General features: G+C 41.9%; 1 long non-coding RNA gene across 1 annotated transcript in view; it reads right to left on the reverse strand.

The window, feature by feature from the left end:
• Positions 1-12,711: 12,711 nt before the first annotated feature.
• Positions 12,712-21,566, reverse strand: part of LOC111815355 — a 9,653-nt gene continuing 798 nt past the window's right edge. Inside the window, exons 2-3 of the long non-coding RNA XR_002820050.1 lie at positions 15,721-15,728; positions 12,712-12,722 (exon numbers count right to left, since the gene is read on the reverse strand). This is a non-coding gene — a long non-coding RNA (uncharacterized LOC111815355). The remainder of the gene's footprint in view (positions 12,723-15,720; positions 15,729-21,566) is intronic.

The raw sequence follows: 21,566 nt of genomic DNA on the forward strand, positions 1-21,566 counted from the left end.
TATCATCTTCCTACATAATTGAGGCTGGCCTTGAACTCCCCATGTAGCCCATGCTGGCCTTAAATGCTTGCTTTTCTATCCTTAGCTTCCCCAGGGATGGGATTATGGGTATGCGCCATTATACCCAGCTTAAATGGCTCACTTTGTATGTGTATTTCACGTCTTAGAACTTTCAGTGACCTTAAAACACAGCCCAATTACCCAATAACATTTAATCAGTCCTAACTATAAACAAACCAGCTCACCCCCACCCTCCACCTGCTGTTTTAAGGTAGGTGCATTTGTAAGACAAAAAAATAGGAAAACCAGATAAGAATCTGCAAGTACAGGAAGAATTAAACTAGAGCTGGAAGAAGAAATAAAGGGCTGTCCATCTTTATGTCTGCCGACTTCATCTGAGGTAAGACAGCTGTGCAAATTGAGGAAAAATGATAACCAGCAAACTGTTGGAAAGAGATGAGTGTGATCATTTTAATCAAATGCATTAGTAGCCAGTAGGATAAACAGAATGGTCGTAAAGATTATCACTGAATTTGCGGTTTTCCTGGCAATCAAGCATTACGTTCTATGCAAAGATGTCTGTTTACAGCTGACCTTTCTTGCTAACTTGGCTCACAAATCTCGCTCTGTCATATTGCTATCACCAGTCAAGTTCTCCGGGAGGCAGACATTTATTAGAGAGTGGCTTGGAATCCATATAGGTGGAAGAGGAAGCCTCCCCAGGAAGGGGAGAGGAGAGGGTAAAGGGAGATCTGCTATGCAGACCTGACCAACAGCCATGGGGGACTTCACAGAGACCTGTGAAATTCAAAGGCCTGCCGAGGTGCTGTGGTTTGGAGTGATACAGCCTGGTCTTCTTTGCCCCATATCAATTGTTGGATCTGGGGGACCAAGGAGTGCTAAGAGGTCAGGTGTGAGGGGAATCTTGCCAGCAGAGATGGTCTGTGATGGGCCGCCAGCTGAAGGCATCCTGGCAATGGCTCTTGAACAGCTGAGCAACAGTTTGATGCAGGATAAAAATATTTTAATTTAAAAATCAATGAATAAATAAACTGAAATCAATGAATTCATTTTTTGGTAGCCTTTCCTTGAAGTGACATCTGGGTGGCTTATCTGTGTGTGTACTATACCAGTTCAGTGGCTTTCAAGGATTTGTGGCTATGGGCCATCTTTAAGTGCTGCTATGATAAAATAGTGCAGAATGGGTCATTTATAAACAGGTAAACAACAGATATTTATTTCTTGTTTTGGAGGCTGGTAAGTTTAAGATCAAGATGATACAGAGCTGATGTCTGCTGAGGGTCTGTTCCACCAATGGTGTCTCCTCACAGCTTCTCATGTAAGGGTGAGAGGGAAGAGGGGTGAGTCCTTTGTGGCGCCTCTTTTGTGAGGTGCTGGTTCAGTTCCTGAGCTCAGAGCCTCATGAGCTGATGACTTCCTGAGGTCTCCACCACTTAATATAGTTCTATTGAGGATTAAGTTTCAACATGAATTTCTGAGGAGACACTAACATCCAAATCATTGCTATCCACAATGAAAATATTTCTTAAAGTGTGCCTCAGGTGTGTGTATGTGTTGAGCACATGTACACACACACACACACACACACACACACACACACACACACCCAGCCATAGGCTACTCCAAAAACCTTAACAATTTTCAAAATAAAATTTTAAATATTTATTCCTATTGCATGTGATGCACTTGTCTGTCTTCTATTTTACTGCATGTTCACTTAATTCTGTATCATTCTGTTTTCTTTTACCTTATAAATGCTATTTGTAGAACACTAATTGGATTTTGTAAAAGAGGCTGCTCCTTTGGGAACCATCCTTTGACTGCCTCTCCCTTTGCCCAGCATTCTGGATCCTAAACAAAAGCTGTAGCTATTACTAAGATGTTAATGGTGAATTAGTCTGTTAGCTTTACAGAACCCAGAACATATAGTGACCTTCGGATAACATCAGAGTATGTAAGGTCCTCCCTTATTTTTTAAATTCTGTGCATCAACTAATATAAAGCAGAGACATTGTTGTGATGTTTAAGTTACAGAAAAGGAATATATTTGTTTAGAGAATTATAGGAATTCACCCCAGGAGGTCAAGGTTGATTGCAATGTTTCAGTCCGATGATGGGGTGAGAGAGAGACACACATCCTGGATAACCAAGACCTGCTGGGCTTGTAGTCTTGCCTGCCACCCCCTCCTGTCCTTTCTCTCCTTACATAAACCCTGTCAAGTATTCAGGGTGGACAGTGCGATCACTTCCCCCGTCTTCTCAACCTCAGAGTGCCAACCCTTGCCTGAGAAGCTTGGTTTCCTTCTCACCAACTGTCATCTCCTAAGTATTGGCAGGTGGACAGCGCAGATGGACATGGCTCCAGGGACAATTTCCATGAGTTACAATTATCCTGTGGCTTGCAAATCTGAAACGTAGGAAATCAGGTTGTGGAAATTAACTGAATTAATGTTGAACAAGGACTGCAGCATAAGTGGAAGAGGCTCATTTTCCATGATGTGGTTGAATCACTTTCTTTTCCTGGAAAGCTGAGGGACCCACAGCAGAGTTTTGTAGATTTGTGGCCCCTAAAGAGATAGTGCGGTTCATTACAAATCTAAACCTTTGAGTGCATTGTTCTAGGTGGAGTACTACTTATCATTATTTGTTCTAACAGCTTTAGCTCAAGGCAGGCATTTCAAGCAAGAAACATGTTTATTACTGGGGGAGGAAATGGTAGTAAGAACTATGCCCTCCATATATATATATATATATATATATATATATATATATATAGTTTTAAGATAAACTCAGAAAAAGACTCCTTACTTTTTTTTCCAGAGAGTAGATGCTTCTGATCTGATTTGTATTGTAACCTTTTCATGAAAGGAATTACTGAAAGAAACATTGGTGTCATGCTTCAGCATACTGAGTTCTGAATGTCTAGGGTGAATGCCTGGCTGGAGTAATATGGTCAAAAAGTGAAGAGCAAAAGATTCTCTTTTTTAGGTGAAGATATGGTTAAGACTATGAACATAAAAATATAAACTTCAAGAAGGCAATAAAATTTCTTTTTTTTTCCTGCACCACCACCACCAGCTCCAGCAACCATAACAACCAGCTAAAAATATACTCTTTATGCTTGAAACTGCACCAATGAGCACAGTGTCCTTACATGTACATTTATACTCAAAATAGAAATTTAGTTACATATATGAAATGTAAGATATATAAGAATGAATATGGTTCTGTGAGAGAAGTATAAAGCAAAGACATGTAAGAACTCAAATGAAAATTATCATTTTCTATGTCTTATGGTAAGAAATCTTCACAGTTTGTTAATGTATTCAATGTTGTGAAAACCTTCCAGGTGGACCTGTTGTTTACCATTTTTACAGATGAAGAACTTAAGACTAGGCTTACTTAGGTTAGTGGAGTCAAAATCAGAATTTAGATCTGACTTTATTCTTCTCACTACTTTAAAGTGACACACGTCTTCACATTTCTATTTCTTAGTGATCTGCAGAATAAACATGTATCAAAAGCAAATGTATTTACTCAGATTGAATATATAAATTGCAAGCTGGTTAATCACCACTTCATGTCTATACCTTCTATTGGTACTGTTAGTGAAATGAGATCAGCATATGTTTAATGTTCTCTTATTTTTATATCACAATTTTTTATATTAATTTTAATGGGAAAGAAACAGCAATGAGACAGTTTCAAAACAGGTTAGTAGGACAGTTACAATAATTAATACATTGTATATTGTTGTCTTCATAGTAGTTATTCATAGTATAAGATGCAGACATGATATCTTGTCTAAACACTATTAGTACAAATCTTTCTTTTCATTGAACTAAGAGAAAGTAGCTGTGTATCTATCCTAACTATTTTGTATATAAAGATCTATCTATCTATCTATCTATCTATCTATCTATCTATCTATCTATCTCACTACAAAATGGTCCTTTATTTATATCCCCTTTTTTGTTTTGTTTTGTCAGAGATGGGTATTCCATTGCAATTCAAATATTGTTGGTGCTTGAATTCAGCAAAATAATCCAATATAGTCCAATGGTCCATAATGGTAGTGGGTTATCTGCAGAACTGGCAATGTCTGAAGTTGTTGACTTGAGCCTTTTACAGCTCAGCATATTAATACCTACATCACAATTACTTGAGATTTTTCACATAGTTGTGTCTGTGTTACAAGCCAGTCAGCTGTTAATAAATTCAGAAGCCAGATTTTATAATGCAAAGTAATAAATTCTAATACATGAGGAAGAGGCATTGAGTTGAAAGTCAAGTAATATCTGGAAGCTAGTGGGAAAAGATTTGTACGTATACTCCATATAAATTCTATGAAACTTTTCGCTAGTACAGAGTGTGACTATTTTGAAAACATTGTCACCTTAAGAAGTATAGCATATCATTTTTAAGGGGAATATGAGATCATCTTTGATTTGCAAAGATTTGTCCATTATGCGCATATACTCACTTCAACAGTCATTGCTATTGTGCTACTGTTAATAGCGCCATGAAATGGCAAAGAAAGCCTGTAAAGGACAAATTTTAAAAAGTCATTATTGGCCCAGTTACCTCAAAATAGTACACGAAATTAAGTGATTGACCTCAATAAATAGCTCACCTCACATGTTTCTTTTCCCTCTAGAAATTACCTTTGCAAATTGTTAGAGGACAATTCAGCTTCAACATTAGAGATAAAAAAAGAACCAGAAAATGCACTCAGAAACCATAGAAGGCACCAGCAAGGGTAAAATGCCATCATATATCTCTGCCTACTTTATCTGCACAAAAGGAATATCAGAGTTTAAGTCTGTCATGCTTTGGCTTTGATATCTCTGGCCTTGGTTGTGCAATGATTTTTATTTCTCTCTGAAACTGGTCAAGTTGTAAAACTGGGTCTCACCTTTCTTAACTAGCAAAATGGGGCAGCATTTAAAATTTATGATCTATGTAATGTTAGTGCTTTTCTCAGATAGTTTGGATTCTGATTGAGTTTAAATATTTCATCTTGAACAAGTTACTCGTGTTACTTAAACTATGACTGATGGAATATCCAAGCTGTAAAGAGGAGATTTTAATTTGGATTACTCATTTACTGGACTCTAGTGAGGATGCACAGCCTAGAAGCACTTGAGAAGTACAACGTACCATAAATAATCTTTGCAAGCCTCTCAATGCAACTAAAAGGGAGAACAAGTTGTTCTAATGGTGATTTAGTGAATTTTCACTTTTGCATAGAAAGTCATTGAACTCTTGATTTTCTTTAGACATAGAACCCACTAGAAACCTGTGCACACAGAAAAGAAAAACTTATATAAATGTTTTAATACTAAATTTATTGAGACCTCATGAGATTAATACAAATTACCTTTAGTCTCTATAGTTATGACAGGTGCTCAAAGTGATAGCCATCTGTTAAGAAAACATTGAACTATTTTTCTTTTCCTGGTGGTCTCTGTATAGTGCATAATAATATTTGGAGTATTTTTTTGTGTGTATAGAGGCACTGTGAATGACCCAGAGCTTTGGGTACATAGTAGGCAGTGCGCTATCACTGAGCTGAACTTCCAGGCCCTGGTGTATTTATTTTAATGCCTTTTGAGGTGATTGTTACTATATGCTTCTAGACACAACAGAAATGAAAACTTTACACTTTCTGTAAAGACAGATAGAAATATTTCAAAATATCTATGGGAAATAATGCATGATTTAAATTTTGATACATATGTATTTATGGTTATTGACCTCTCTTTTCCAAATATGCATTTCTATATAGAAGTTGTGGAAGTCTTTCACATACTCTTTATGAGTATTTAGGCAGAGCATTTACATTTAGTCTTGGCATATTTGTAAATTCCAGCAATGAAAGCTAAATTGTATAAACACTGAGTTCCATTTTCTATTGTGGCTGAAGTGTTGACAGTAAATGAGCTGCCAGTGAGAGTGCAGAAAAAGTACCCTGGACGTGCACTTTGCTTAAGCAACTGTAGCTGAAAATAAAGCCCGTGGAGGAAGTGGGAGAGGGGCAGTCCCAGAGGAAGAAGGAAAAGCCAAACAGGACTGTGTGGCTCTAGAAAGCAAGGGACAAGAGAATCTCTGCGACTCGGGCTGGGTTGACGTAGGACCCATGAGCATGGAGAGGGCTGGAATCCAGGAGCCAGTCCTGCAGAGTCACGCGATGAGTCATGGTAGATCTGAGACAATAAACATGCCGTGGCCTGGAGCTGGTGCTATGCACTGGCAGCAGGAGCCCAGGGCCCAGCCATGAGTGCTGCTCCACAGACCGGGTTCCAATGCCGGGAGGTGTTGGTGCAGATTAGTAGGACTCAGGGTGGGAGAACTGGACAGGAAGCCGAAGGAGGTTCTCAGGTAGGTGGGGAAAATATGGGTCCTCATTAACTGATGCAGGGCATGAGGCCGGACCTTAGCGAAAGAATGTGACAAAAGATGGGTTACTAGAAAGAGGAAATAGTGCCGTAACAGGGCTAGCAATAACACAAGCCTCATACCCATCTCTAGGGGTCTCTGGAGCTCATTTATACTTCAAACCCTAAAGGACTGACTGGTTCCTAAAATTTGGATGCAAGTTAGGCAGCTGAGCTGTAAAAGGCTCAAGTCAACAACTTCGGACATTGACAGTTTCAAGGAAAACCCATTACTATTATGGGCTACTGGATTATATTGGGATATTTTGCTGAATTCATGCACCTACAATATTTAAATGGCAATGGAATACCCACCTCTGACAAAACTAAACAAAAAAGGGGGATATAAATGAAGGACCATTTTGTATCTGCATATACAAAATAGGATAGATATATAGCTACTTTCTCTTAATTCAATGAGAAGAAAGATTTGTACTAATGTTTGGGCAGGATATCATGTCTGCATCTTTTTCTTTCTTTCTTTTTTTTTTTGTATTTTAGGGAAGGGTGTACAGGGTCTCACTACTAGATCAGATGCGTAGTGATCCACCTGGTTACAGCCTCCCAAGAGCTGGGATTACAGGTGTGCGCCACTATGCCCAGTCTCAATTGGCATCTCAGCACGCCCCAGGAGTGGGGCCTGCATGGCAGGCCTGAGGATCAAACCCCCAGCCCCTGAGCCTGCTTGCAGGTGCTTTATTCCACTGAGCTATTTGGCCAGCCCTTATGTCTGCATCTTATACAATGAATAACTACTATGAAGACAACAATATGCAATGTATTAATTATTGTAACTGTCCTACTAACTAGTTTTGAAACTGTCTCATTACTATTTGTTTCTCAACAAAATTAATAAAAGAAAAAGAAAAAAATTAAGCCAACAATTAGGAGAGAAGTATTTAGCATATAATAGATGCTCAATAAGTATTTGTGTAGTGAATGAACAAATTATATAGTCTTAGCTCTGGGAGAGAATGGAAGTCTTCCATTCTCAGCCAAATAATGCCAATAGTGCTGATTTATAATGGTCTTTCCTACATATGTCCCATGTAAAACTAATTTCTCAGGATATTAACAAGCTTTAGGACAAAAGAGTTTTGGGTCAAGTAAGTAGGGAATTACTGTATTAAATAAAATTAATTTCACTTTTGTATTCTAGAGCTTTCCAGAGACTCAATTTAAGTTATGAATCTCTGAAATATAGAGATTTCCAAATTTCCAGAGAATTCTTTCAACAACCACTTTTCCTTAAGTATTCCTTCAACTAGTATTTATGGAAGGCATGCATTAGGAAGGGTTCATGTAGAAAGGGACATAAAAATCAATGGAGATAGAAAGAAAGAGATCAATGGGTTTTGGCAATGCTGGGGAAAAAATTATGCTCTTCTGAGGTTTCTAGGATTTTATAGGGAAACTTTAAAAGAATTAGAGGGTTCTCATTGTGTTCCTAATGTTCATCTGTAGAGACTAGAGATTAAGAGTCAAGAAAACTTGTTAACCTGTGTGGAGAGCTGCGAAGGACCGCGCCTACAAGATGGCGCTGGTTTCCGCCTTTCACCCCTTGTGTGTGAGCGCTCTCTGTGCACAACAACTCCTTGTATGGCCAGGGCTGCAGTCATGATTCGCTTCCGCATATGCTAGACCCATGGGCGATCCCCACGTGGCGCACTGGGATTGGGCTCAGGAGTATATATTAGCCAAGGGCTGGGGGATTGGAGGAGAAGAAGCTTGCTGTAAGGGGCCTGAATAAACCGCTGAAGGAAGAGCTGTGTGTTGCGTCTTCCTTGCTGGCGAGGTCGAGCGCGACAAACCTGTGGTTCACAGTTGGGGTGGATAAATTTGGAGACTATGGGACATTTTCAGAGAATATATATGGAATAAGGAAGATCGTGAGTTAGTGGCAGTAGGTCTTTGCAATGTTTATACATCATTAAAGTTTTCTGTAGTCTTCTCGTAATTGAATTAGGAGTCCTAATGGAATGGAAGTCAATTAAGCTGTGAGGTTCTCAGAAAAGGAGGTGGAGCTTATATCCTTCTACTGCTCTTTCTTTCTGTGGGAGTAAATCTGTTGCGGGCCATGTTCTCTCACATCATGCAAGGTCTTTGCACCACGGCCCACCAGTGTGGACAACATGGCGTGTTTCAGAGACCAAGTCCTGTCCTCTAGTGTTTGCAGTGAGACAGACTGCAATGGTGTGTGTGTGTGGGGGGCACCTCTAAGGTTACAAAGCCAACAGTTCTGGGAAAGCAGGAGAAAACTGGCCCAACAACTGGAACTTCTGAAAGATTTTATTTCTAGAGCCCTGGGAGAGTTAGAGTGGCTGAAGCGCATCCCGCCCTCAAGCTTTCATGCAGAAGGAAGTTTGAATCCTTGCAAATCAGACCTCAGAGTAATATCACAATAGTAACTAAAATACGTATTATAGAAATAACATGCCTGCAAAGCATATTCGATATTAGTTGCTAATATGTACCTTTTATCTTTTGGCGTTGGCAATGAACCCAAGCCCTTACACAGGTCAAGCACATGCCGCCTCACGGAGCTGCACTGCTGTGTCTATTGTAGGGAGATACACTTCCTGAGGGAGGAACTAACTCTCTACTCTCTACAACGTGTCGTCCTCCCTCCCTCCGCTTCTACTCAGCGTAGCCTCGAACAGTGCTGCCAGGTGGGAAGCAGCCCAGGATGTGCTGTGCTCTACGATCGGTGAGCACTGCTGCCTTTCTTCTCCTATCCCAAAACCTGGCATTTTCCTTTCCTTTATTTTTTCCTTTCATCAGTCTTAGGAACCTGCGTGCATCCTTTACAAGGCCTGATTATTGGACCCGTATTCTCACTCCGTTTCCCACTTGGGAAATCCTGCCCCAGGGGTCCTACTCGGGAGCATGCAGCATGGAACTTTCTTCTTCAATATCAAACTATTTCCGAACCAAAAACATAATCCCTACTGCTTCAATCTCTTTTTATTTGTTTTATTTATCTTGTACAGGGTCTCACTACACAGCTCTGACTTATAATGATTCTCCTGTTTTTAGCCTCTCCAGCACTGGGATTACAGGTGTGCGCCACCATGCCTGAAATCTGTGGCCCTCTCAGAGGCCCCTGGGAGTGGGGGCGGTGTGGCATGTGGTGGCAGGGATTGAACCCCGCTCTCTGCGCTTGCCTGAGCAGGTACTTAGTCTGCTGAGCTATCTCACTGGCCTTTTAAATCTCTGTTTAAAATGGGATTGTTTTCCTGAGTTGTTTCTCATAGATGTCAAAGTGATTTTTGAATTTGCTTATTTTATGTGAATATCTACCTTTCCAAGGTATCTTTAGGTGAAGCAAAGATTTGGGTTGCTTGTTGTTAGTTTTGAATCTCACTGCTAGTCTACCATCCATTATTGCATGTGGGGGAAGAGGTCTGAATATCCCCACATCATGTTTACCCCAAAGCACAAGGAAGAGCGAAGATGTCATCCAAACCATTGTTTTCCTATTTTTATTTTCATGTTGACTGACCTCCTAACGAAGAGAAAATTTTTTTTTATTTTTTTTATTTCTGCAACCTCTGCCAGCACTGAAATGGATCAGAGAATCAGGTTTGTCTTTTGCTTACATTCAGGACAAGCACTCGGAAGACCTGCTCATTTCCAGGAGAGAAGTTTCCATGGAAACTTGGGCAAAGGCAAAGCAAAATAATTTCAGCCCCACCAGAAAAAAAAAATTCCTCCTTGCTTTTTATTTGCAATGTGGCCTCCCCTGAGTAGTTCAGTTCGTTGGCCCTGCCCTGGCTCACTAGGAATCCTCTATTTAAAATTTATATATAGCATTGTGAATATCAGAAATCTGCACAATAGGATTTGATGAATATGACTAAGAGGTTTTTCTGAAGAAAGGATCAAACCCAGAGAATTAATATTTAGAACATTAAAGCATACATTTAAGTGGTCACTGAATTTATAAACATGGAATTTCCCATCAATAAAACCCTTGAAATAGATTTTTACAGAAGAAATTTTATGACAAATAAATTATTGGAGACAATTTGATATTTCAAGAGAACTTCTAGCAGGAAATAAAGACCAGGTTGAATGAGTTCAGATAATTTTTTGTGATAAACAGAGGTCATAGGGTGTATATGAATTCCTTTGGAAAATGATGTCTCTCCATTGGTTTACAAAGTCCTTATGTGGCACGCCATCTTGTTATCCTTGTGGCTTCTGTGGCACTGAGCACAGTACTTTGGTACTCTTTTGGGGGTGAGGTCAATGAAACGAAGAGGAACCATCTCTCCAGAGTTCTTCAGCATTGGAATCAGAAACAGAGTCTGCTCTGCTTCGTGGGCACACCTACTAGCACTTTCATGAACGAGTGGTTACGATTCACATCTTTCTTTTCTTTCTTCAATTTGATCACAATCATGTTCAGAAATACATTTCTCCTTTGCAGTATTATTCCAGGAAACAACTTCTGTGTAATATTCCAGGTGCTGTTAGGCACGTACCCTCCAGGAGCCCATAAAGGAAAGCCAGATTAAGGGACATGAAATGCAACAACACAAAAGACAACAAACATGACAATGACTGCACAGACTTCTTCCAGGTTTCATGGCAGTCAGGAGCAGCACCAGGGACTTTAGCTCAGTGGTGACTGCCCTTCGTGGGTGAGATCAGTCCAACACGCATCTGTAGAGAGGATTTGACCATCTCCCTGCCCTTGATCCTCTCCATGTGTTTAGAGTTAATAAAGGCTTTCCCTCCTTCTAAAAAAAAAGTGTCTGTTCACAGTTTACATCCTTCAAAACTCAGAGCAAATGTATATAAAAATACAGGGCTAGAACACCAGCTGAATAGCTCAGCAGATTAAAGCACCTGCAAGTAGGCACAAGTGCCAGGGGTTCAATCCCCGGGCCTGCTGTGCCATCTCTGCCCCCAGGGCACACTGAGACAGTTGAGACTGGGCACGGTGGTGCGCACCTGTAATCCCAGCTCTTGGGAGGCTGTAAACAGGAGAGTCACTATGAGTCTGATCCAGTAATGAGATCCTGAACACTCTGTAGACCCTTCCCTAAAAAAAATACAGAAATAAGTAAATAAATATCACAGGGCTATGGAACAATGCCAATGTTTCAGGTGCATAGTGTGGGTTCTAATGTAGGCAACCAGGAAGGCGAGCCCAGAAACAGCAGAAACTAGATCCTCACAAGCTTTGTGGACACCTAAGGGTGGGAATCCTGTCAGAAGGTAGGTAAGCACTGTAAGCGGAAGTACTGGAAATAGAAGACCACTTGGGAGAGAGACGGGGCAGTAGCAGTGAGAAAGGTGAAGGACTCAGGTATGGCTGTGCAGACCAAGAGGGAGAGGAAGCCAGGCCTAGAGGATCAGGGAATCTGGGAACCAATCATCTTATTCACCAGGAAGATTGCCAAGTGTGGTGTCTGGAATCCTGGTTGTGCTGTAGTGCCAGCATTTGGAGTCTCAGGCAGGAAGATTGCTGTGAGTTCAAGGCCATCCCGGAATACACAGTGAGTTCAAGGCCAGCTTGAACTACTAATTGAGACTCTGGCTCAAAAACAAAACAAAACAAGTGAGAGAGCGAAAACCCACATCCCTCCTCCACCAGCAGATGGAGGACATAATTGATGGGGAGTGAAGGAGGGAGCTCCCCAGGCTTGGGGAGAATCACAGGTCCTCTGCAGGTGCGATCAGTCTTAGCTTTCCTTTTCTAAGCCTTGGATAGCATTTTCCTAACAAGATGTACTCAACAGTAATGTAAATGTGCTGTATGCCGGAATGGGCCCCTGGGAAGGAGCGATTTCTCAGTGTGACACTGGCTGGGGGTGGGGATGGATGCAGAGAGACTTTTGGCAAAGAGAGTTCCTCAGACAGGACAGGTGAGGCAGCCAGGGAAGATTCAGTGAAGGATACATGGCGAGAGATCCTGAGGCAACAAAGAGTTTCTTAGCTTGTCTGTGTTTTCTTGCTCAGAAATTAGGTATCCATACTTCTCTAAGGAATGTCTTTCTTCTGCTAATTTGTAGAAAGGTCACAATTACTAGAGCTTGCAAAAGTACAGTTGTTACGTGTCCCCAGTTCCTATAGGTTCACTCATAAGCAGACCTTCCTGCTTGTAACCCCATAGACTGACCTCAGCTTGGTTGCTGTAATCATTTCTGTGTATAAAACACCCTAGACAAAGAGTTCCAGGGTCAACCCACTAGGGTCCCCTCCTGGGCTCATTTTAACCAGGGGCATTTTGCTTTTGCTTTATAATAAATGTTGCTTTCTGCTTTTGCTCTGCAATAAATACTTTCTTTCAGGTCACTTTTGACTCCCGACCTTATTATTCTTCCTGGGTTGAGAGAACAACCCACAACCAGGTGGCAACATTTGGGTGGGCGTGTTAATAGGAAACGATGGCTGTAGTGGATTTCAGATTTCTAGGTCAGGCACTGGGAAAATGATGTCATTGTGAAATGAAATTAGTGTGTTTTGGCTTAGAAATATCCTCCAGTGTCTTACATGCTATTTTTGTCAGGGTTTGCAAAGGCATAGATTTAATACAGGACACATAATTTATAGGATTGTTTTATAATATCCACACAAAAGTCAAATGCAAAGGCATGCAAGAGATCTGTCCATGCACTAGAGATCCCAAGAATCCACCTGACAGCCTTGACCCCATGATAATTTTCTGCATGAATCCAGCTGGAGGCTAGAGTCCACAGCAGTGTCTCATGCAAGTCTGTACCAAGGGCCTGCACTGGGAAGGCCCAAAGGTCAGGGGTGGCAGCTGGAGAGTCTATACCAGCAGGGTGAAGGATCTGTGCCACAGGCTGAGTGGTGTGCACTGGAGCCAGGAAGTGGCCCTCATAGTGAGAACCAGAGCTTCCCCGAAGAGAACAGCAGCCGTCCTCAGTGACAGTGAGGGCCTGAGCTCCTCTTATGATGAGAACAGCTCAGGTCATACCAGGAAAACAACCAGGACAAACATCTCCGGCAAACATCTCCGTCTTCCCCTCCAGGTCTCCATTCATGCTGTTGACAGCAATCCTCAGGTGGGCCTGCCACACCCCAAACCACGCTGACTCAGTTCAGCTGGGAGTTCCAAGTTGACCATTAGTTAATCCATTACGTGTGCTAAACATTTGGTTACCGGCCTGTGGCACCATTTATCAGGATAGGGTAGCAGCTTCAGCAGGGAGTTAGACCACTGGGGATATGCCCTTGAAGGGGATACTGGGACCCTAGCCCCTGCTTTTCCTTATTTCTCTTTGCTTTCCTGGTGCCATAGTAAATAGACCTCTACCACATGTGTCCACCATGATGTACTGAGCGACCACAGGCTCAAAGCAGCAAGGCCACTGACCACATTCTGAATCTCTGAGCCAAATAAACGCTCTTCCTTTTGTTTATCTCAGGTCTATGTCACAGAGACAAAAAGCTGACTAACATGTATACAAGAGGCAGGAACTTCCCCAAAGATTAAGGATATGGATTTATTTTGTGCTGTCTTCCTGCTCATGTAACCTCAGGCAAGGTTCTTCACTTTCAACTTCAGATCCTTGATAGGACAGAATGAGATTACTAGTGTTTATAAGTCATACATACATTTTCCTAACCCATATTTTTGGAGCATGTATTATGTGCCAAGGTGAGGGATTCACAGGTGTCTTAGGCAAAGTTTCTGTTCTCTGTTGGATGAGTGGGATAGTAGACAAACGGAAAACTGAACTGTAGATTTGGAAGAATGATTTGAAAGAAACAAAAGGGTCAATGTGACAGTGATAGATGAGTGGAGAGTTCTACTTTTGCTATGTTCCTAGGGAAGGCTGACCTCTGTAAGGGAGCCACAGACAGCTATTCAGAGTTGAGGAAGAGAATCCCAGATCCTGAGAACAAATGCAAAGACCTGAAGTAGGAACGCAGTTTGTAGGATGGTACACACTTAACAGTTCTTCACATATATGCAGCATAGAATAAATGATGAAGACTAAGCACAAGAGAAATGATAAACTGTGGTTAGCAGCACAATGCTGCTGCAGAAAACTAGCCTCATAAATACCTCTTTCCATATATCACATGCAGTGGTCCAAACAGCATTTAAAATGACCCTTTTTAGCTGAGGGGGCACAACTTGCGTGGACTCCCAGCTACTTGGGAAGCTGAAACAGGAGGATTGCATGTTCGAGGGCCAGGTGAGGCAGCACAATTTAGCAAGCCCCAGACTCAGATAACTTGAGTTAAGGTAAGATAAGGGGTAAGGCAAGAAATATGTATCTGTGTACTTCCATATAGAGAGAGCCACTTACAGAAATATTTTAATATTTAAGAAGGCAAAAATTGTGAGTGGGGGAGGGTAGGATATGGAGGAGTTTTGTTAAATGTTAAGGTTTGTGTGTCAGGAATTCTTATAGGGAATCCCTCTATTCTTATGATTACTGTTCTCCTCACATTTTTCTTTCCTTGTTTTTTTTTTTTTTTTTTTTTTTTTTTTTTTTTTTTTTTTTGTGCAGGGTCTCACTAGGCTCACAGTTGTAATGATCTCCTGATTTTTGCCTCCCTAGTTCTGGGATTACAGGTGCACCACCAAGCCCAGACTCCACTGCTGGCTCAGCTCACCCATGGGTGGGCCCTGTGCGGCACGCGGTGCCAGGGATCGAACCCTGGCCCCTGCACTTACCTAAGCAAGCACTTAGTCCGCTGAGCTATACCACCGGTCCTTTTTTGTTTTCAAATTAGTTTTTTTTTTTTTTTAAAAAACTTCCACACATGAAATTGAAAAGATGGGTGGCTGATAAGTGCCTTTTTGAAGCCTGAAATTCATACAACCATATATAGAAAACTCTGCTAACCTTCACCCTTTTAGTAGAAATCTCTATTATTAGTTACTTCTTTATATTTTTCTGTGCAGTGAGAGAAGATATATCATTTAAATGATCACAAAAGATCACTCAGAATAGACTGGCATTTAAAAAAGTCACAGCAGATGTAGCTCAGTGGTAGAGCTCTTGCCTTGCATACACGCAAGCCTGGGTTCTAGCCCCAACACTGACCAAAACAAATTACAAATGCTAAGTGCTATATAAGGGAATGATTAATTAACTATCCCATTTTAGTGTTCAAACATTGTACCTGTGAGTTTATTGTGGTGTGTGCAAAAGAAAGAAGGACTTCTGTAACACACCCACAAAGGTGTCTGTATCCTAGTTATGAAATATATGTGATATTTTCTTAAAGGAGAATGGATAGTACGGGCTGGCCAAATTGCTCAGCGGACTAAAGCACCTGCATAAGCAGAGCTCAGGGGTCAGGGTTTGATTCCCGGTGAGTTATGCCAGCCCCGCCTCCAGGGTGTGCTGAGAAGGCGATTGAGACTGGGCATGATGGCACATGCCTGTAATCCCAGCACTTGGGAGGCTGAAAACAGGCGAATTACTATGAGTCTGATCTGTGTAGTGAAACCCTGTAGACCCTGTGTTAAATACATAAAAAAGGATAATAGAAGTGAATTTCAAATAGGTGGTAGTTATAAATTAATAACAAGAAATATGAAAGTAGTATCAACTTTAGAGAAAGATTTGTATTAAAATACACTGATCACAAGTGAACATTTTAAACATCAGAGAAATAAAGCAAAAATGACACAGCAAAGCAGACATTAAAATCACACAAAACAGGAATAAGGCCACTCAAGGACTGGGTGAATGACAACCTCTGCGACTGTCTGAGGGAGTCCCAACAAAGAGCTGATCAAGATAAACAGTCTATTTAAGTGCAGCTGGAAAATTCTCTTTCGGCCAGCAACTGGCACGATTGTTGCCATTCATAGAGCACTAAGTAAATGTCAGAAATTGAGTCACTGGGAAGCTGCAGTGACAGACAGTGACCTACATTCTCAACACTTTTCAAAAAATTCTTCCCTGGGCTATTAAATAGATGATGTTTAATAGTGTTACGAAGCTAAAGGAAAATTACAAGAGGTTGGTGTTTAAACAGGGACCCGCTGTTTAGTTGGTGATTCTTGAGGGGACCTGTCTGTGGTGCTTGTGCGCCAGGTGCACTATGTTTCTGTGAAGTCATGCGGATAGGATCCTGAATCACCCTGTTTCATGGATAAGAGAAACAGGAGCTTCGCAGGAGATGTGGAGTGTGCAGCTACATTTCAAGGCTGCCATATCCTAGCCTAGGCAGTGCCTCGTAAAGTCCCTTTGTGCCTTGGGCAACTGAGGAAGTGTATCTTTACATCTTAAAGGGACTTTACACCATCAGGTTGCTCTGCCGAAATGAAGGTGGGTAGTCTTTCTGCATCCCCATCTCCAGCTTCGTCACACTTAACCGTGGCTGTCATCCAATTCTTATTAACTCTGTTCCTTTATTAGTGGGTGTCTTCCAGCCTGCCACTGTAACTGGCCTTGACTTTGCCATTTGGTTGTATCTTTGCCTCTTAGATCCAACTGAACAGTCTTTTGAACTAATGCCACACACTTGCCTGTTCTTAGCCTTGCTACGCCCAGCCTCCAGGCTAGAGAATTTTAGGCACACCACAGAATACCACTGCAGGAAAGAGCCTTTAATCAACCTCTAGGCCCTGATGCCAAATGCCACATGCCCCTTAGAGAGGAACAAAAATAGATCATTTCAACATCCTTCAAGTTAAAACATGTTCATAGCAGATTCTCTGGATTTTAATGACTACTCAGATTTCAGCAGCGATATAAACTGTGCAGCTACTGTGTAAGGAGCAAGGCACCTTATTATATCTGGAGCTACAGATTATCTGGAGAATAACCTACAAACTACATACTGTTTATTAGGAGTGTACATTAATTATGAACCAGAAAAAGGGAAATTAATTTGTAAACATCACTGTAAAATATAATTGATGTATCAAGAGTAATTATAAGTCATTAATAATTCTCTGATAAGTTATGAAATTATTTTTTAGACTAAAAAATACTCATGGTGACCTTAGATATACAAAATGTAGTTATGATGGGAAATACCTAAATCCTATCCTCCTTGATTTAGTTATGTATCAGATATGTCTGATATCGGTTTCTGTTGCTGCTTCTCCCAGAAAACTGTGAATATCCTTTTTTGGGTCTAAACACCCGTTCCCCTGCTTCTTTGCTGAGAGTTTTGCCATGAACAGCTGTTACCCGCAGTCCTTTTCCAAGACTATGTTTGGGTTACTAAGATGCTTTTCCCAGCAGCTGAGTGGCAGGATTGCTGGAAGTGCCACCACCATTTCCAGGCTGGGCTGGCCCAGTGTGCATTAGGACAAAGCCATGTTCCAAAGGAGGACACACTGTAGACTATGGTCATAGGCACCATAGTGTACATTAGTGTCATAGACACAATTTCGAAGTCATTCCAAGAAGCACACTTCTCAGGTCTTTACGTGTTTGAAGCAGGATGCATGTTATAATTGATTTATTGAGCAGACATTCCTTGTTTAACAATGAAGCCCCATTCCTGAGGCCAGGTGGTTAAACGATTTGGTCACTAAATGAGGCAATGTAGGCTTTGTATAAAGTATCTACATTACAATATTCAAGACAAAGAAATGGTCAAAGATAACCTTAGCTTGGTGATTTTAGATTTTTTTTTTGCATAACTTTTATGTGCAGCACTGTAATGTGTAACAACATAAACCTACAGTACTACATGATTATACAATACAGTCAGCAAAAATGACCGAACTGTATAAGCAAGGTGTACTGTACAAAAATGAGACATTAACAACAACATGTATGGAACAGTACCAAAAAAGATGGGCCATACATCTGAACAGTCCCTAAACAGGTAGGTCATAAAATGAGGATTTCTTGTACTCTGAGTGGGAGGTAGTGAATAGCTGATGCGGAGCTAGAGCTAATGAACTTAAGAACTCGAAGAGAGAGCACAAAATCTACTTGGGAACAACAAGCTGGCGCAGTAAGTTTCTGACTTATGAACATTCAAGCTGTGAACTTTCGCAGATACGAATGGGCCTGACACTATGAACATTCATAGATGTGAATAAGTCACAGAAGCAGCTCTCGGGTGGGCCCGACATCGTCACAGTTGTGCTGCTGTGTGCGCACCACACCGGGCAGTAACACACAGTAGTGCAGAGCTCAGTCTGAGCACAGGGAGTCTGAAGCAAGGGGAGAAGCAGGGGTCCTGTGGAGGGGCCCGACAGGACAAGCCAGGCATTCACCATGGAAGCAAAGGTGAAGATGATTCATAGGTGACAACGAGGCCACACGACGGTAGACGCTGCTCTGCCATCTCTCGCCTGCCCTCCCTCCTCCATAGTAGCTCTATTCTTGTCAGCGTAGTCCACACCATTCCCTTGATGCCAGTTACTGTACTGTATGGAGACACCTCTTTAAGGTACTGTAACAGTAAACATGGTTTATGTGCAGTATTTTTGTGTGTTTGGTTTTTTTTTTATGCTTTCCATTGTATATTTGCATCAAAGGTGTATGAGATTCACTTTTTCTGATTTATGAATGAATCTGACTTGCAAACTTTTCCCAGCGCTGATCCCATTTGTAAGTTGGTGCTGGAGCATAACGTGAGGGAGCTTGTGCTATTGTTTTGAAGATATCGTGAGCATATCTTCTGGAAAGAGAGGCAAATTATAGTTCAGCAGGAATCACTTCTACTATGTGTCTCTCACTGAACTAGGTTTTCTGTCTCAAGGAACTCTCTTATTCTCTAATAACTGGTTTGGCCAGGAGAAAGCAGGCTCAGGAAGAACTGTCCCCTGCAAACAGCCACTCTGGCTGTTGCGTGTGGGGAATCTCTGCGTTGATCAGCATCAAGATGGTATTATAGCAGCCAATTTCGAAGACTTCTATTTTATCAGAAGATAAATCTGCACTGTAGGAAGAAAAGACTAGCATTTAGAGCAGCAGATGAATAAGTCCAGACTCAATTCAATAGCTACAAAATGTTGAGCAACCCACTTAACTTTAAAAAAAATAATTGTTAAAAAAAAATCTATCACTAATAACACACAATATAATATTTGATCATAAAATACATGTAACAAACATTAGGCTCTCTCCTTTTAGCCATAATCCTTTATTTTCCTTATAAAATTTGTCAGCAATAAAAACTGATGCCAAGGAAACAAATCCAGGAACTTTGGAGCAGTGGTCAAATTCAGGGCCGAGCTTTGCTCTGGGCCACCAGGACACCCTCATCAGTCACTAGAAAAGAGTGGCCACCAAGAAATGCACTTCGCAAGCTTGGCCTCTGAACAATGCTCCTTTCCAGGGCAAGTCTTGGGGTGAAGCGGTGTCACAGCTTATCTCTAGATGTCTCCCGGGAATGTCTTGTGCTCACAGGCAGGGATTGGGAAAGTGGATTGGATGACGCAGGTTTATAGCTGACTTGAGTCACTGGGAGGGGGAGGGCGGCAGAGCATGGCTTGGATGCGTTTATCTCCTGTGCCGGTCCTTGGGCAGCTGCTCCTCTGCCACACTGTCCTGCCCTGGAGCCACCATACTGTGAATTGAAGCTTTTATAAACTGTGAGCTGAAATAAGCCTCTCTTCCCTTTAAATTGTAAGTGTTGGCTGCTGTATCTCAGCCATGAAAACTGACTAATGGGGAGAGAAGCTACAATTTGGGATTAGGGCTGGAGCTGTGGTCATAGAGAGCCAGACAGACCATCTGCAGGGTCTTTAATCTGTGCATCAAGCCATCATCTCTGCAGTCAGACCCAGTATTGGAAGTTTCCCCCAGTCAAATACTGTTTAATCATAATTTATGTCACCAGTTTTACTCCTTTGTAAGTGTCATATGGAGCTACCAAGCTGCATGGAAGAGCGAAGATTATCACTCTGGACTGATGTAGTTCATTCACTCTGTCCTTTCCACATCCTCTCCCCAAATATCTTATGCCTCTTCTGTGTAGCAGTGGGTACAAGGACAGTGTATAAATATTGTGTGTCCTTGTTAGGAGGCATTTTACTCTTCAGCGGAACTAAACTAAACCAAAACAAAAAGTACTATGTTCTGATCGAGAAGTGTGGAGAGCTGCGAAGGACCACGCCTACAAGATGGAGCTGGTTTCCACCTTCCACCCTCCGTGGGTGAGCGCTCTCTGTGCACAACAACTCCTTATATGGCCAGGGCTGCAGTCATGATTCGCTTCCGCATATGCAGGACCCATGGGCGATCCCCACGTGGCGCACTGGGATTGGGCTCAGGAGTATATATTAGCCAAGGGCTGGGGGATTGGAAAAGAAGTAACAAGATGTAAGGGGCCTGAATAAACCGCTGAAGGAAGAGCTGTGTGTTGCGTCTTCCTTGCTGGCAAGGTCACGCACAACAAGTGGTGGCCCGTACGGGGACTCCATCTCAAGCCATCAGCTCAGAACCTTCAGTGGTCAGGGGGTGCACCGGTAAGTCCCCGGGTAAGTTGGGGATCCACGACAAAAGTGGAGTTTAGGGATCCTATCTGTAGATAAAGAAGGAGCGCCAAGGTTTGCCTACGAGCAAATCCAGTTTGCCTACGAGCGAACTCCGAAGTGAAAGTATAAGTTGAATCATGGGTGCGTCTACTTCGCACCCAATTTTTTGGCTCTACAAGAGCTACTTCATTCTAAAAAGCTTAAACTAAAGAAGAAAACCTTAGAGAGGACAGTCCAGTCGGAGCTTTCCTTGGCGTATCCTGTTTTTCAGGACGCCCAAGGTAATAGATACCATGATCCCCTGGACTTCAAGACGATAAAGTCCTTGGCTAAATCTGTTAGAACCTACGGCATTTCAGCCGCATTCACTGTCTCCCAGGTGGAAGCCTTTAGCCACTACTGCATGACCCCTGGGGATTGGAGTGGTGTAGCCCAAGCGTGCTTAAGCCCTGGGCAATATCTTGATTGCAGAACCTTTCTAATTGAGTTTGCAGGTGAGGAAGCAGCTGCCAATCAAGCTGCATGTAACCCTGCATGGAATAGAGTTATGCTGTTAGGTCAAGGTCGCTTTGCTAATCAGTACAGTCAACTGTGAATATAACCAGCGAAAAGCAGTTCCCCATTTCCTCATCCCCTTGCCTGCTGTCCCCCTTTTATCTTTGTAGTGTGGAATGGAACTGGGGGAGGAGAGGGTAAACTAAATTGTTCAGTTG

Source organism: Octodon degus, unplaced genomic scaffold (genome assembly GCF_000260255.1).
Source record: "Octodon degus isolate 3935 unplaced genomic scaffold, OctDeg1.0 scaffold00015, whole genome shotgun sequence".
NCBI classification, from domain to species: domain Eukaryota; kingdom Metazoa; phylum Chordata; class Mammalia; order Rodentia; family Octodontidae; genus Octodon; species Octodon degus.